A 5786-nucleotide genomic window follows, 5' to 3' on the forward strand; every position below is an offset into this window, starting at 1 on the left:
AAGAAGAGCTTCTCATTCAAGATTCGAGGATGAATCTTTTTGAAGAGGGAAAGGATGATACGTGGTCAGGAGGGTATTTTCGTTATTTTAGAGCTATGGGACAGAATGGTAATCTCGTCACGTTCAAAGACTTGAATACTAGAAGAATTGTATCATGCCAGTCTTGGACATCAAGGAGACCAAGAGTCTGTCTCACAAATAGTGGTGCTAAAATGGCAACAACTCATAAGGCCCATTGGGCTAAGGCAGGACAACAAGAAGCCCAATAAAGATTTTCAAATTCAATGGGAGGCATAATTTATTATTAATTTTCGAATTTTGTAGGCATTTATTTTAATTTGTTTTGCTGTTAGAGTTTTTTGAAAGATTTGATTTACTTTTGATTTGCTTAGTAGTATTTTTAGGAATTTTAAATTTAAATCAAATCTGATCTAATCTAATAAGATCAAATCTAATTTAAATTAGTTATCATATCTTTAGGATTTTAAAATTTAAATCAAATAATCTAATCGAATAAGATCAAATCTGATTTAAATTAGTTATCTTATCTTTAGGATATTTAAATTAAGTTATTTTATCTTGTCTTTTAGCTAGTTTGTTAGGGGGCTATGTAAACACGTTTGGTGAGATAATTTACACAAATTTTGATGAATAAAAATTTCAGTTACTTTATGCACTTTTTTTTAGTGTGATTAAGTGAGATGAGTGATTTCCTTCGCTTGTTGCATGAAGAAGATTGATTGCTCCAACACTAAGGTGAATCTACATGGTGGTTTCTTTTAGTTTTCATCCCTCTAATCTAGGTTGCGAAGGATAGGTTCTTTGAAGGTCTAGTAAGGAAAACCCTTCCGATGACCTAGGTTGCTAAGAACAAGTTTCTTAGCGGTCTAGTAGAAAATCCCTTCCAATGACCTAGGTTGCTAAGAACAGGTTTCTTAGAGGTCTAGTAGGAAAACCCCTTATCTATCCTTTTATGTTTTTACTGTGTCTTTTCTGTTATGTCTTTTCTCTATCTTTTTTTCTTGTCTCTCTATCCTTCGTTTTATTTTTTACTTATCTTGAAAACTTATTTTCTTCACTTTAAGGGTTCTTCTAACTTTTCAAACTTCTTTAACTTATGTTTAAGACTTATAAGCAGTGTTTTGGCCTTAAGGTTATTAAGGATGAGTTAAATGACTTAAGATTTGATACTTTCTGTTATGAGTTTAGAAGTCAGTGACTTAGATTTTGAAAGGTTGTGGATGAAGTTGGGAAATATTAAGTTGTGAAGTATTAAATTGAGGAGAATTTAAGAAATGAGAATGCTTGTGATGGATTTGAGAAATTGAGAAGTAATGATGTTTATGATGAGGTTGGATCTTGGAAAGGAATGATGAGCTTGTTGGTTATTGAAAGAAGTATGCCAGACACTATATCCTTGGAACGTTAGTATGCAGGGCACTATATCCCAGAAATACTGAGACTTGAGAGTTGAGACTGGATTGAGATGAGAAGTTGGTGAACTTGTTGGATATGGAATGAAAGTGTGCCAGGCACTATATCTTTGGAAGGATAGTGTGTGGGGCACTATATTCCTGGGTTGAATTATGATTGTTAACCTCTTCTAGTGCAAGAGTGTGCCAAACACTGTATCCATGGAACGATAGTGTGCCATGAACTATATCCTCAGACGCGGCAGAAAGGCTACATTCGAAAAGATGTGTCGGGTTGGCATTTATGGACTGACAAGTGATATCACGAGGCAATAGGATAGGCATTCATCATGTGCATTTTCTATATGATTGCTTGCTTTGTTTACTTGCATCCTATGCCTAACTGTATAACATGCTTAATTACTTCTTGATTTACTTGCTATATATGAATATTACTTGTGTATTACTTGTATGCAAATACCTGTGTTTTCTTCTGGAATTGAGGAGCTTAGGTAGGCAGTGGTGATAGGATCGCATGGAGGTTAGGCAGGCGAAGGCTATGGGACAATGATGTTATGCTAGTTAGAAATTCCTTAAGTTAGATTACCCTGTTTATGATTTAAGTTATTTATTTCGTTAAGCTTGAATATCTGTATTGATGTGAAGTTCTAGGATTGTCTTTGGCATCCCAGAACCTTATATCTATATATTGGGATTGTTGTCATACTGAGAACCTCTGGTTCTCATACCATATGTTGTTATTTTTCAGATGCAGATCGCAACCCACCTCGGTGAGTTACGGGATGGTGATAGAGCAGAGGATCTTTTGTTATCTCTTTGTATTTTTAGCTATTTTGTTGCAGTTCTCTTGCTCTTTTGTATCTTATACTTTGTCGCCTTAGAGAATTATTTGAGAGACATATGTTGTCGTTTAACTTTTCAAAAATTCTGTTATGTCTGTATTTAACTAGTCGGCCTAAACTCCACGAGTTACGGCTAGTAATCTTTTGGCTATCATACTTATATATATATATATATATATATATATATATATATATATATATATATATATATATATACTTTGAGATCTTGTATCATTATCATGTTGTATCTTGTACCTTAAAGCATTTAGTTATTGGGTGTGAATGCCTCGCATTTTGTAATTCCGCTTTATGCGACTTTGAGCTTTTATTCCTTTATGAAGCTTCTAGTATTATTACTCCTTTCTATATATATATATATATATATATATATATATATATATATATATATATATATATATATATATATAGTATGGTATGATCCTTAGAACTGTCGTGGTACTTTGTTATTTTTTGCTTTACGGCTATAGGTAAGGGTTAGGGTAATAGGGTGTTACACATGTGAAATCCCCAGGACCCCCCACGTGAAATGGATTTGGACGGGAACATCCATACCCACCCATGGGACCCGTTAAATCCACACGAATATAAAATTACTGATTTATCCTAATTTATATATAGATAAATCTATTTCTTGAATTTAGTAACCCTAATTCCTGTCATTAATTCGAATCATTCCTTTTGCTTCCAAACTCATTTTCATCCTCAATTTTTTCTCTCTCTCTTTCTTTCTCTCTCTACATCTCAAGTTCGTCACTACGTCACTCAGTATCATCTCAAATATGTTATGTTATTATGTTGAAATATATTTTTATATTGTTTCTTTTAAAATATTATCTTTCATAATTAATATATTTTGAATTGTGTTGAATTATATTGAATTGATTATTTTATGATTATTATATTATGTATTTTTTCTTAATTTTTTTTAAAAAATTTCAAAGAATATTTGTAGATACCCGAGGATATCTGTCATCCCTGAAAGGATAATGAAACAGCGACTTGCGAAGACGGAGAGAAGACGGGGATATTTTTTTTTTTTTGAAATGGGAGTGAGGTATGGGAAAGGGGATGTACGCTCCCCTAAGTATCCATTACCATACCTAAGCCAATTTAAAAGGTGACACGTGGACTTCATCTGTATTGCGCCTTAAGGTAATGAATCTAAGTCGAATTTGGGACCCTAACAATTGGCCTAGGTTGATCTTGCTTGCTTTGAGGTCTTACTGAGCCTAAGTATATCTTGGATTAATATTTTGAGTCATTGTTAAAATAATACTATACTATATTATAATATTTAGTATATGTAAAAGTTGGATATATTTATAAAAGAGTTTTTTATTCAAATTAAGAAATATTTTTAATTATTTTTTTCTTTTAGTTTTAAATATTATTTACTAATATAATAAAAAAGTAAAAACAACAATAATCACTCACATAATTAAAATACATATCCTAATATATACATGACATTACATATATCAAGGATTATTATATATGTAAGGTCACACATCGGTTGGGGAGGGGAACGAAGCATGCTTTATAAGGGTGTAGATACCTCTCTATAGCATGATGCATTTTGACAAGTGAGTGTGGGGGTTTCGGCTATCATCCCTATCGTCAAAGGCAAAACTGTGAGGCTTTGTGCCAAAGCGGACAATCTCGTGCTTGCGGGTGGTCTAGGCTATTACAGATGGTATCAGAGCCGGAGCCCGGATCGATGTGCCAGTGAGAGCGCTGAGCTCCCTTAAGGGAGTGGATTGTAAGGTCCCACATCGGTTGGGGAGGGAACGAAGCATGCCTTATAAGGGTGTGGATACCTCTTCCTAGCATGACGCATTTTGACGAGTGAGTGTGGGGGGCTTCGGCTATCATCCCTATCGTCAAAGGAAAAACCGTGACGCCTTGTGTGCCAAAGCGGACAATATCGTGCTAGCGGGTGATCTGGGCTGTTACAGTATATAATAAATAATTTTTTTATTTTTTGTAATGACTATTTATATCTTCTTTTTATATTTAATGAATTTAAGATACAAGATATTATTTATATTATTTAACATACAAAATAAATAACTTAAGTTAACATATAGAATAAGAAGTATAATAGTGCAAACACCTACTTACTTATTAATATTTAAAAATATATAAATAGTATAAACTGATATTTTTCAAATAAAAAATTAATAATAAAGATTATTAATTAAGTTAATCACATAAATAGTATAAACTGATACTTTTTTAGTCAAAAAAGCATTAATACATTAGAAATTTTTTACGTATATATATATATATATATATATATTATTTATTATTAAGTTATAAGTCATTTTTAACTCATTTTTTGGTAATTGAAATTTAAATGATTAAAATCATTAAATATTGAATATTTTGTACCTAATCAATTTTACTTTTGTGATTGAAATTTTAAAAAAAATGAGTTGTTAATCAATTTTAAATTCAAATTTAAATGAGTAAGAAAATATAAAAATTATTTTGAATTTTATTTCACTAAACAGGAATAATTTTAAGATAAAAAATTACATTGTATATGTTATAGGATAGTATAATCATTTACTATTCTTTAAGGGCAAATATTGCCAAATAAAATAATATAAAAAATTGGAAGAAAATGTATTTATCAATCCAGAAAATATTAACTTATTTTTTAATAAAATAAATTATATATTGAATAACAAAAGTTGCTATTGATTTCTCTTTACACTAACTAATACTCAATGATGGTATTCAAGCAATGTTACCAAGTAGGAGCAGAACTAGATTAACCTTCAGGGAGGGGCCAAAAAAATTAAATTTACAATTAACAAAAAATAAATAAAATTTTAATGGAGACTAAACAAAAATTTATGCATAATTTATACGAAAAACTTGATGGTTCGGGAGGCCATTATCCTCTTTATATTGTGTGAGGTGGATCGGTTAACAAGAAATATTAATCATGTCATAAAATGTGAAGTTTTAATTTGTAATAATATTTGATACCTGGTCAGGAGGGCATTTTCATCATCTTAGAGATAAGGGACGAAATGATAATCTTGTCATATTCAAGGATCTGAATTATATAAGAATTGTACCATGCCAGTCTTGGATATCAAGAAAACCAAGAGTCCGTCTCAAAAACAGCGGTGCTGAAAGGACAACAATTTATAAGGCCCATTGGGATAAGGCAGGACAACAAGAAGCCCAATAAAGCTTTTCAAATTTAATGGGAGGCATAATTTTATTAATTTTCGAATTTTTAGTAATTTATTTTTAATTTATTTTACTGTTAGAGTTTGTTGAAAGATTTGAATTACTCCTAATTTGCTTATTAGTATTTTTAGGGATTTTAAATTTAAATCAAATCTGATCTAATCTAATAAGATGAAATCTGATTTAAATTAGTTATCAAATTTTTAGGATTTTAAAATTTAAATCAAATATGATCTAATCGAATAAGATCAAATCTAATTCAAATTAGTTATCTTATCTTTTA

Source organism: Arachis hypogaea, chromosome 18 (assembly GCF_003086295.3).
Source record: "Arachis hypogaea cultivar Tifrunner chromosome 18, arahy.Tifrunner.gnm2.J5K5, whole genome shotgun sequence".
Taxonomy (NCBI): domain Eukaryota; kingdom Viridiplantae; phylum Streptophyta; class Magnoliopsida; order Fabales; family Fabaceae; genus Arachis; species Arachis hypogaea.